The following is a 12736-nucleotide window of genomic DNA, read 5'->3' on the forward strand; positions in this document are numbered from 1 at the left end:
TATATATGCAAGTTCATTGTGCTCATGGAGCTTTGTAGAAAGCTCCCAGAGCAACAGAGATGTAAAGTTATTTTAAGACCTATGTATCTACATACACACTGTTCCTAAAAATATGTTATGAGGCTTAAAGAAAAAAATGATTTACAATCATTATTGGTCTTAAGACCATACTAGATAAGATGAAAGACCTAATTAAGTCAGCATCTTGTTTCTCCCCATGTTTCTGGGAAACCCACAAGCAAGGGATGAGAGCAATTGTTGTTGTTGTGTGTCTTCAAGTCATTTCTAATTTATGGCAAACCTATCATGGGATTTTCTTGGCAAGATTTGTTCAGAGGAGGTTTGCCATTGCATTCCCACATGGCTAACAGCATGTGATTTACCAAAGGTCACCCAATGGATTTCATGGCTGAACTGGGAATCGAACCCTGGTCTCCAAGTCATAATCCAACACTCAAACCAGGCTGGCTTTCTGTAGTTCTCTGCAAATGACACCCAGGGGACTTCATACCATCCCTGAGGGAACATTATCTGCTTATGGTCTTGAAGCAAGGGTGGCTGTACCATTAGGCAGAGTGAGGCAGCTGCCTCGGAGAGTAGATGTCAGAAGTGGAAGTGGCAGTGGCAACCTCCTCACAGTTCCACCTAAATTCCACAGCTGATTCCTTTTTCTTCACCACACATACTGCCTTGGGATCCCCAAAGCAGCCTCAGCTATGATGGAAGTCACAATCCTATCACCAGATGTCAAGAAAGAGTCAGTTATCAGTCTAGTCACATCTATGTGGAGTAGGAAAGGGGTACCATCTTTTGGTTTTCCTTTAGGAAAATGTCTTGAATTTAGGTTGGGGTGAGGCAAAGTTTTGTATCCTTAACTGGCTTGCTGAAACACACATTCCCATAAGGTAAGTCAACCAGGGCAACAACCTTTTTCTTATGTGATTTGGTTAAATGGTACTGTCCATTATATAGTGATGCTATATAACCGAACAACAAGAGAACAGAGGAGCTTTCCCTCTTGGCCTTTGCTTAATCAAACATACCATAAATTACTTTAAATATAAGATTTGCACCACATTCTATGTATTGGGGGAAATGATATACTCTCTAAAATTTAAATTTCAGTCCTACAAACTTACTGGAAAATAAGTTTCTGTAATTTAATAGGAACTATAATGCTATCTAAGGCAGTGAATCTTCTCTGGGTTTTAGTATGAAGGTTAAAAATGCTGTCCAAGGTGCTCAATCTAACAGGGATTGGTAGATTGAGCATTTTAGTAGATTGGTAGATTTCACTCATTTGGGTAGTTTCTTTAAAGTTTAGAGTAAAACCCAGAACAGATTCACCATTCCAATTATATGCAAGGAATTAGTTGTCACTGGATCCTATTTGATATACTTAAAAGTAAATCCCACAGCAGTTAATGGGACTAGCTTCAAAGTAAGCAGGTTTAGTATGCTTGTGATTAAAGCTGCAATTCTGTGCACATTTGCCAAGGGGTAAACTCAATCAAACATACTGGGGTTAACTTTCAGTTAAATACACAAAAGGTGTACAGGCCTGTCATGTCTAAATTCATTGGATGGAATTCCAAGAAATCTCTGAGGAGGAAAATGAGTAATTATATAAAGAACCCTTGTGTTTAAATTGTATTAAAATAGTTTTGATCATAATTATTTAAGAATCCCTTTGGTATAGCTAAGAATTTGATACTACTAAAAAGGATTAAGTTGAAAATACTGACGGTAATAGATTTACAACTCTGGAAGAAGAAAAAAAATCAGAATGCTGTCCCATTAAAATCAGGGTTGCATTAATCTTTACTTAATATCCAGTATCACATGTCAGTTAATTTAACTTTAATGGATTTTGTCATGTGCTTTTAAGAAATGTTGACTGCAAATTAAGCAAGAGAGAGGACTCCTTGCAAAACCAAGCACTTTTAGTATCCACTGCAGTTGAAGGGGACAGATTGGCAATGAAGTGATCATAAGTGAAATCTTATACTTCCCCCCTTCTTTATTATCTCAATGGCAAGGAAGTAGCCATCTCATTAAGCTAGTGAAAGAAAAGGGACAATCTTATGTTTATCTCATATTCTTCCGTGCCCCCAACATGTTGGCATGCTTTTAGTCCAATGACTGGCAACTCGGGCCAATCGATGTTTTTGGACTACAATTCCATCAGCCCTACCTACCATAGCCAGTGATGAAGGATTGTAGGTGTTACAATTCAAAAACATCTGGAGGGCCACATTTATCTGCCCTTCTGTACCACAGCAGCTCTTGACAGCACAAGTAAAAAAAAGGTATGTTGCATTTGGCATGCAGCTGGATGCTCCATGAAAAATTCAGTATCTGTTGGGAGTAGGTGATATCCTGGCACAGTACCTCAAAATGTGGTCTGTACTGACATTCAGTGGAGGCTAGAATACATATATCATGTATCTGCATTAAATTTATATTACACATCAAACCTACAGTCAGTCATAATGTTGTTGTGGGCCTGTAAACCATTTCTGATTTACAGCAATGCTAAGGTGAGGGACCTATCATGAGGTTTTCTTGGCAAGATTTGTCCTAAATTTTGCCATTGCCATCCTCTAAAGGAGACAGAGTGAGACTTGCCCAAGGTCAGCCAGTGATCTTCCATGACTGAGTAGGGATTTGAAGCTTGGTCTCCCAGAGTCCTAGTCCAGCACTGAAAGCTCTACACCACATTGGCTCTCCAGAGCACAGTGGCTCTCTTAGAACTCATATTACTGCCAATTTATTTACTTTATTTCACCCTGGCTGAAGAAAATACTGCACAGGGAAGAAACTGGTGGCTGAACATGTCAGGAGACGACAGAAAAAACAATGCAGTTATGCAAAACAGATTCCAAATTGTATTTGCAAGCAAAGTCTCTGCCCTGTTGATTCCATGGAAAGGAAAGCAAGCACAGTGGCTGAGAGATTTATGGCTTTGTATCAGCCTTACCTGAGCAGCTGTTCTGCACATAAAATTGAAAGTGGCAAATGGTATGGATTTAATAAACAAAAGTAACAAGAACTCTTCAAGCATCAACCTGAACAGCCAAGCAAATAACTCTAGCATGTCTTTTCAAAGGATGATTATGGCAGAATGACTTGAACAATGCTCCAGTTCAATCAAACATGCAGGGGTAGATGTGTTGGCCATTTACGTAGTAAATTCAAACAAAAATCCACCAAACATCTTTATTGGCCAATGGAAATGCACAATATACTTGTTGCAAAATTTCGAAGCTCCACTGGCTTCTTCATCAGGCAAGTTGTTACAATACAAACAAGAGAAAAGTTAGAGATGTTAGTAAGATGCTGTTTTTGTTGTTTCTGTCCTTAGTTAAGATGGCATGGTGAGGGTATATTTAGCAGGCTGGTCCCTTCTCCTCTGGCCATGAGGCATTTGGGTAAAGTCCTGGAAATTTAAAGTCTGTTTGCATATCAACAAGGACTCCTCTTTTGCAATCCAATATGTCTCCATTCCTGTGAGGCCACAGGCCTCTTTGTAGGCAGAGGACAATGGATTCCTCAAGAAGTCTACATGTGTTTGCATCAGGGACATTTTGGTAGGTGTAGAAGTAAAACATGCCAATCTAGTCCAAATTTGAGAAGAAAAAAATTGTTTTACCCAATTCAATGAAGAATAGGCAGCTGACTAAAATCTTTGTAAAACTGACCAGCGTGCCTTCCTTGCCTTTTGATACAGTATATATAGGGTTGCCATGTCCCGCCCCCAGGCGGGACAATTCCGCTTTTGAACTGGGTGGGGGGCGCCCCGTCCCGGTTCATTGCTGGACCCGGGATTGCCCTGGGTCCGCTGCCGCCGCTGGTGCCAACAGTGGCGGCACTAGCCGTTGCGCGCCGCCGCTCCTGCGGCCTTTGTGCTGTGCTGTGCCGGGCTGTGCTCAGCGCGCGCAGTGCACCGCCGCCACTGAGGGCGCCACAGACGCGGCCTTTGCCGCACGCCAGCACCTTCCTGTTGCCCTGCGCGCGCTTGCAGGGCTGCGCACAGGGCTAAATAGGAGGAGTTTCTCCTCCTGAGGCTGGCTGGCCAATGGCTACTGGGAGGAGGCGGGGCTGTTGGAGCTCCAGTCTGCCCCCATTGGCCAGCCAGCCTCAATAGCAGGAGCTCCTCCTCTATTTGGTCCTCCATGTGGGCTGGGCTGGGCCCAGCAAGGAGGAGGAGGAGGAGGAGGGAGGAAGAAGAAGAAGAGTAGCAGGAGGAGAAAGAGATAGGAAGAGGAAGAGGGAGCAGCAGGAGGAGGAAGAGGAGGAGAAAGAGATAGGAAGAGGAGGAGGAAGAGGGTGGAAGAGCAGCAGCAGGAGGAGAAAGAGGTAGGAAGAGGAGGAGGAAGAGGGAAGAAGAGCAGCAGGAGGAGGAGGAGGAGGAGGAAAAAGAGGGAGGAAGAGCAGCAGGAGGAGGAAGAGGAGGAGGAGGAGAAAGAGGGAGGAAGAGGAAGAGGGAGGAAGAGGAGGAGGAGGAGAAAGAGGTAGGAGGAGAAGGAGGAAGAGGAAGAGGGAGGAAGAGCAGCAGGAGGAGGAAGAGGAAGAGGGAGTAGCAGGAGGAGGAAGAGGGAGGAAGAGTAGCAGGAGGAGGAAGAGGAAGAGGAGGAAGAAGAAGAAGAAGAAGAAGAGTAGCAGGAGGAGGAGGAAGAGGAGGAGGAGGATTTCCATTCCATTTGTACAGGGCTGCTTTATTTAACGATGATGATGATGATGATGATGATGATGATGATGATGATGATGATATCAGTCAGTTTCTGAGGCATGCGCTCACTATTTCTGAAGGTGAGAGGGTGTAACTTTTCAAAGTGCATTTCTGTGTATTTTCGGTGCTTTTAATGCTAAAAGGTCTGCCTTCTTTTAACAATGATAGTGATGATGATGTTGGTGATATTGATATCAGCAAGCCTCTGAGGCATGACCAATGTAAGTTGCTCTGATTTTTACAAACTCATGCGCAGTGAAGAAAAACCAAAGTACATTGACCAAGTACACACTTCTGAGAAGTATAGTTGGTACAAGACACCTGAAACTGAGGGCAAATCCACTTCTTGTTAAACCACCTTGACATATTCAATATGCATAGCCATGTGAACCCATGTTCAGTGTGAAACCCAAAGAGATTGGTTATGCAATAAGCCTCTGAAATATGCAAGAGGCAATGTTAAGTAAAGCCATGTTCAATGCTGAAATGTGCTGTCGTGTGTGTTTTGGAATGGAAGGGGGTGGTTTGGCCAGGAAGATATGTCTAGGAATAATGCCCAAATGTCCTCCATTTTGATCATGCCTAAGAAACATGCATTTATATTTACATTTTTAAAAAATCAATTTTTTCTGCATGTCCTCCATTTTAAAAATGTGTCCTACATTTGAAAATGTTGTCTTACATTTGTCCCAGTTTGGAGGTCCTGGCTTATGGCAACCCTAAGTATATAAAACTTTGGGAGAGGGAGGTGAGCTGGACCAGTTAGGAACTGCTGCCCCCCCCCTCCATTGAGTGTTGTGTAATAATATAATGATATAATATTTATTTATTTATACCCACTCTTCAGCCAAAAGGCTATCAGAGCAGCTTACAAATTGCCCTCAGGCTTACAATCTAAAAAGATAAGAAACAAAAGGAGAAGGGAATGGCAGTGGGGAAGCGGGGAAGTCCAGCAGATCTTTTCTCCCTCGGAGGCCTGGACCATGGCAGATGGACTGGAGGGAGGGCCCTTCTTCTTTTCAGGCAAGGCCTAGTGGAGCTGGCTTGCCTTTCTCTCCTTCTGTTCTCACTTCTTTGCATGTAGCTTATGGTTGCAGGCAGGGGTGGACAGTAGGAAAACCTACAATTCTACCTACAATGCTAACCCCCTAAAAATGTAACCAAACCATTAACCTGGCTGAGGGACTATACCCATCAGCTGTGTTTCCCAGATAATGGGGGAGTTGCAGAGAGAAAGTTATCATGAGCTTAAGATTGTGGTTAGGTTATAGATGATCACTATAATGATACAAGTGCAAAAGGTTAAATTATCACAGAGTTATCATGTGGTTCCTATTTCCTGCTATTATCACAACCACAGAGAGAGTCAATCAGTTCTTTGGTTCCATGAGATGTACATTGGCCTGTTTATTTACTGTATTTTTATTGTTAATGTGTTCTAATTCACCCTGGGAAAATTGTTTTGAAGAGTAGTATATCAATTTTTAAAATACATGTTTCCCCTTTCACCACAGGCATTTCAAGGTTTCCATAAAGTACCACTGTGTCTCCCAGTTGTACAAATCAATTCAAGGAACAAGCAGTTTAATGACACTGACATTAGTCCAACCAGAGTTAAATATTTTCAGACCCAAGCCAAAGGAAAAGGTTCAAATCAAGATGGGAATTGAGGTCACAGTGACCTTTCAGGGAAACTCTTATGATTAAACACTTCATTGAAACCATTCTATGGTCAATAAAGTCACAACCACAATCTAACATTTCCTTTTAAAAGTATATTTGTAATTCTTGGAGTTGCTCTTTCTCTGTTTTTGGTGTTGAAGGCATTTTGAATCTATAGCAGACTGGTCAGCATCTAATCAAAGAGAGGGAGAAAGTACAGAGGAAGGGATTGGATCTGGGTTTCCATTTTTTTTTTATTCTGGTGACACTGGAAGTTTGGTTTCAGTACACCAGAATGGGGGCACTTCCAACCTGGAGTGCAGCAAATTTGATCTCCTGCTCATAGCATGAGAAAATCCACAAGGCAGCAATATCTACTATTGTAATTTTATAAGCTGTGCTACCACTGGCAGAAATGCAGGTAACATTTGGGAAATTATTGCCTGCAGTTTTATACCAAGATTGGGGCAACTGAGGCCCACCAGGTGTTGGACCACTGCAAAAGTGTGGATGCCTCCCCCTCCCACCAGGATGGACATTTAAGTGTTGGCAGGGAACCCAACTATTTTCCTTTAGCACTGCAACATCCAATCTCTGGAGGGCCCCAGGGTCCTGAAGAGGTTCCTGAGAATGATGTTGTCACTTATGTACAGCTAAAAGAACGCAGAGCATGGACTGGAGAGGGATTTGGGTTGTTTTACTGATTGTATGAACAGTGAATAAATAATAATAATAATAATAATAATAATAACAACAACAACAACAACAACTGTGTGGTTGGAACTGTGGTTGTGTGGTTGGAACTGAATATCAACCTCTGCAATGACCAAAAAGGTGAGTTATGATGGTCTAAATTTGGATTTATGCCCTTGTAACTCACTAACCGGATGCCATGCATTCTCTCTCAAAATCTGTATTACTTAACATGATTTCTCTCAAAAAATATCCATCCCTAAATGCATTTTGTTTCTTTTGTACCAAGATTCAGGAAGTGTGAAAGCTAATGGATAATTACACTCTGGATGAATCTACATTGTAAAAATAATGAACCACTTTAACTGCCATGGCTTCATCCTACAAAATCCTTGTAGCCAAGGGCCCAGTCAAGGGAATTTATTATCATTATTATTAGCTCAATAACGCAAGAGGGGGCCTGCTACGACAGCCCTGTGAGGTCGCCTCCCATTGTGTATACTGGGCGGGCCAGGAAATCCAAGATGTGAAGCAGAAACAGACTTTGCTTAACTAATATCCAATTTATTAATAAGGAGGGGGGGGGAAACAATTCACTAGCACACACACACACTCATACAAGGCTCAGAAATATCAGAGGTCAGCATGGATAAAGAGTTCAGGCTTCGCTAGGGCAATACTTTACCTAAGTATAGATTTGCCTCCAGGAATCAGATGGGGAAGAATGGCAATGGGACAAGTCTGTTCTGCAGTATGGGCTTGAACAGAAATGGTGGTATCCAAATCAGCGATCCAAGTGACGTGGAGTCTAGAGACCTCTTAAATGGCACACTGACTTGTAAAAGTCTGGGGGTTTTATAGGGGCAAAAGGCCCATCTGTGGCAAAGGTGTATAATTACTTGTCTAACACCTGGATGGCTATGTCTGATTGTCTTTTAGGCTTAATCTGCTCAGACAAAAGGCCCAGGGAGGGAGTAAGCAGATTAGGAAAGGCAAACATTAATAATAATAATAATAATAATAATAATAATAATAATTTTTATTTATACCCCGCCTTTCCATAGATATGATCAAGGCGGCTTACAAAGGATTAAAACATTAAAATACAAAGTTAAAAACATTACAGTATAAGATTAAAAGCATCACTAGATGGGAATAAACAATACAAATTACATATATCAGGGGCAAGAAATGGAAAAGTCAAATTACAACAGTCCGAGGTCAGAAAGAAAAACAAGGGGCAGAGAAAAGAATAAATTATCTAAGGTGGGAATGCTAACTGAAATAAATGTGTTTTTAAGTTCTTTTTAAAAGAAACTAACGACGCGGAGGAGCAGAGCTCTACAGGGAGCTTGTTCCAGAGGGAAGGGGTGACGATGGTAAAAGCCCTCTGTGAGGTCCTCACAAAATGTGACTGAGGGACCTTTAGCAGATTTGTCCCAGATGTTCTGAGTGTGCGGGGCGGATTATATGGGGAGAGGCGGTCCTCCAAGTACCCTGGACCCAAGCCATTTAGGGCTTTATAGGTCAAAACCAACACCTTGTATTGAGCTCGGAAGCGAATAGGCAGCCAGTGAAGGTCTTTTAAAATAGGTGTTATATGGTCCGACCTGGACCTACCAGCGACCAATCTTGCTGCCATATTCTGCACCAGTTGCAGCTTCCAGGTTTGGTACAAGGGTTGCCCCATGTAGAGCGCATTGCAGAAATCCAATCGAGAGGTTACCAAAGCATGTATAACAGTTTCAAGGTTCCTACGGTCCAGGTAGGGACGCAGCTGGCCTATCAGGCGAATCTGACAAGCACTCCTGACCACCGCATCCACCTGAGATGTCAACTGGAGTGACGAGTCAAGGAGTACTCCCAAGCTGCACATCGAGTCCATCAAGGGGAGCGTGACCCCATTCAGGACCGGGTGACAGATCTCATCACCCGGAACTGGGGAACCTATCACCAGTACTTCCGTTTTCCCTGGATTCACACTGAGTTTGTTCTCCCTCATCCAGCCCATTACCGACGCCAAGTAGGCATCTAGGGGAGAGATGCCATCCTTAGTTACTGCATCAGTCGGAGACACAGAGAAAACTATTTGGGTGTCATCAGTGTACTGATAACACCGTGCCCCGTGTCTCCGGATGATCTCTCCCAGCGGTTTCATGTAAATGTTGAAAAGCATAGGGGACAAGATCGCTCCCTGAGGGACACCAGATGTAAGGGCCCTCTTATCAGAGCGACAGTCCCCCAGCTCCACCATCTGGAATCTGCCCGAGAGGTAGGACCGGAACCACTGCAGAGCAGTGCCCCTGATACCCAACTCCCTCAGGCACTCCAGAAGGATACCATGGTCGATGGTATCGAAAGCCGCTGAGATGTCCAAAAGCACTAACAGGGACACGCTTCCCCTGTCCATGCCCAGACGGAGATCATCAACTAAGGCGACCATGGCAGTCTCAACTCCAAAACCCGCCCGGAAACCGGTTTGAAATGGGTCCAGAAACATTGCACCTTTTGGTTGCATGGTCAAAATGATTATCTCACCTGTGACTTCCTAGACTATCTAGAGTAGCAATATTTACTGAAGATGACTTCACCTTTTAGGTGTGGAGTGTATATGTCTCCTCGCTTGGCTTTTAATGGCGGACAGGCAGCCAGAGTTCATCTAGGGGTCATGTATGGCTATCATTTATACCAAAATTTAATAAAGAGCATCATTGGTAACATCCTGAGATATGTAGTTTTGTGAGGCACCAGCACCATAGGATCACCTAAGATGAAAACACAAGAACCATGTTTGCAATAAATAATATAATCAAGCTTGAGCTTGGAAAGAATGGGATTCTACTCTAGCTGGTATAGCTCTAGTTGTCTGTGCCTCCCTACAGTAAATAGCAGGTAGCTCTAGAATAACTTGCTGAGCATGCTTGACCTACAAAATAAGAGAGAAATGGGGAAGGCACATCAGTCTTCTTCACCAGCTACTGTTGCATGTTAAAAAGAATGGATCTTTATCTTTAAGTCTGGCCACCAGAATGGAAATAAAAAGAAAAGTGAAGTGGTTTTTTTGTTTGGTTTTTTTAAAAAATTACCTCTAGATACATTTTGGAAGAAGCTTTTACATGGTCTCTAGAATCTGCTTACTTATGCAGATTCTTACTACAATTGTTTCATTTTATACGTTTATATTGTTAATAAAAAGTTTGCTGAAACACGCTGCTCTTCTTTTTTGTGTTGTAGGAACCTATCTCTATTCTTTCCGTGTTATTTCTGCCTCTGGTACTAAATATTCTGCCGAAGTAGTAATGCTCAGAAACACACTTAATTTTGTTAACTGCGGTATACCTGTATTGTTGGACCCAAACTCGTGGGAGCCCTAGCCAGCATAGCCAGTAATGCTAGCAGTTGTGGTTCAACAATATCTGGAAGGCTACACAATTTCTACCCCACTTAACTTTATAAATGTTCCCAAATAACTGAAGCAGCACAGGGCCATTATTATTGCTTTTCTTTTTATTGGTGTTTTAAATAGGCACACGAATTGGAACCCAGGATACAGGTAGCAGAGAACACACTCAAACTGACAACATTGAAGGGGAGGTGTTTTGTTTCAAAAGATCACAAAATGGGTCCAGCAAGGGGGGGGGGGGCAAGTGAGCTGAGTCTACCACCAATAAGTGAACATAGACAACAATCATCAATAATGGTCACACTACTTCATCTCTGTTGCTATAGCCACAATGATGAGAAAAGCATCAGTTGGGGGAAACATTTTTCTTCCAGGCACAAAATATAGTACAAACAGTGCTCGGAAAACATGATACAGCCTATAGCTTGGAGCAACAACAAATGCATCTCACGGAGGCACTTTTTGATCATTTTGGGACAAGGCATTTGCATTATTAAGGACACATTCCTTTCAGGGTTTCATCCTCCTTTAACAGACTATACAGATCTATTTTCAGAACTTTCCTGTTCAACACACCATCCCTCACACTCTGCCTAGGGGCTTGCAGATCACTTGGGCACATCTCAAACTTTTATTATGCAAATCCCACAATGCTAATAACATAGAAAGCAGCTGATAAGCTTTCAGGTTCCTGACATCCAATGGGAGAAACCACACCCCAAATTATTTTATTACTTTTTTGAACTCCACAGCATAACTTTAAATGTTTCTCTTCATTATAGCAGTTGGGTTTATTTAGAGCAGGGGTTCCTAAACTTAAGACCCTAATGTTATTTTTGTGTGCCTTCAACTCATTTTCTTGGAGAGATTTGTTCAGAAGGGGTTTCCTTCACCTTCTTTTGTATCTGAGTGTGTGACTTGCCCAAGGTTATGAAGTGGGTTTCCATGGTTGAGCAGGGATTTTAATCCTGGTCTCCAGAATTATAGTCCAACACTTGGCTGGGACACAGAAGAAGAAGGAGTGAAAATAGGAAGAAGGCATATCAACAATCTAAGATATGTAGATGACACCATAGTACTAGCACAAAACCTCACAGACCTGGAACACCTACTAAGGAAGATCAAAGAAGAAAGTGCAAAGGCAGGCTTAATGTTTTACATAAAGAAAACAAAAATAATGACCACCGAGAACTTTCACAAGTTCAATTTACACAATGAAAAAATAGAAATAATAAAAGAATCCACATACCTAGGATCAAACATTGATAGAAAAGGGGACTGCAGCCATGAAATGAGAATAAGATTAAGAATGGGGAGGGTGGCTATGAAAAAACTAGAAAAGATTTTAAAATGCAGATATACAACTGAGCCATTGTATTCCCTATTACTATGTATGGATGTGAGAGCTGGACAGTTAAGAAAGAAGATAGGCAGAAAATCCATTCATTTGAGATGTGGAGAAGAGTGCTGAAGATTCCATGGACAAACAAATGAGTCCTAGAGCAGTTCAAGCTGGAAACCTCCCTGGAAGACAAGATGACCAAACTGAGGCTGCCATAGTTTGGACACAGCATGAGAAGGAAGGACTCATTGAAGAAGATAATAATGTTGGTAAAGGTGGAGGGAAGCAAGTGGAGGAAGACCACATACCAGATGGATGGACTCTATTAAGGAGATCACGGGTTTTATGGGGTTGCAGGAATTAAGCAGAGCAGTGGAGCAGAGGGTCTTTGAGATGTCACACCCATAGGGTTGCCATGGGTTGAGACAGTTAACAACAAACAAAACTTACACTACAACATCATGCTGGCTCTTACCCTATTACTGGACTCCAATGACATCAAAAATCCACCAAAAAGTGATACCTTTATTGGCCAACCAAAATTCACAATACACATGTTGCAAGCTTTTGAAGTTCCACTGGCTTCTTCATCAAGCAAGGTGTCAAAAATCAAACCAGAGAAAACAATAGATGATGTTAGTCATAGGCCTGCATTTTGCTGTTTCTGTTCAGTTCAGGTGGTATTTATTTGCAGGCTTGCATCTCGTCCTCCTGGCCATGTGGGTGCTGTGAATCTCAAATTCCAGGGAATTTAATATCCATTTGCAACACAAAAAAGATAGTGGGCCCTGAAAGCCACATATGATGTGCCCGCGTATGGCGTGGGCGCACTGTACTTCTTTTGCAATCTAATAGCTGTCTATCCTTGTGAGGCCACAGGCCCTTTTGTTAGGCAGAGGACACT

This window comes from Sceloporus occidentalis, unplaced genomic scaffold, assembly GCF_023333645.1.
Source record: "Sceloporus occidentalis isolate IW3139 unplaced genomic scaffold, rSceOcc1.0.p SCAF_3, whole genome shotgun sequence".
NCBI lineage: Eukaryota > Metazoa > Chordata > Lepidosauria > Squamata > Phrynosomatidae > Sceloporus > Sceloporus occidentalis.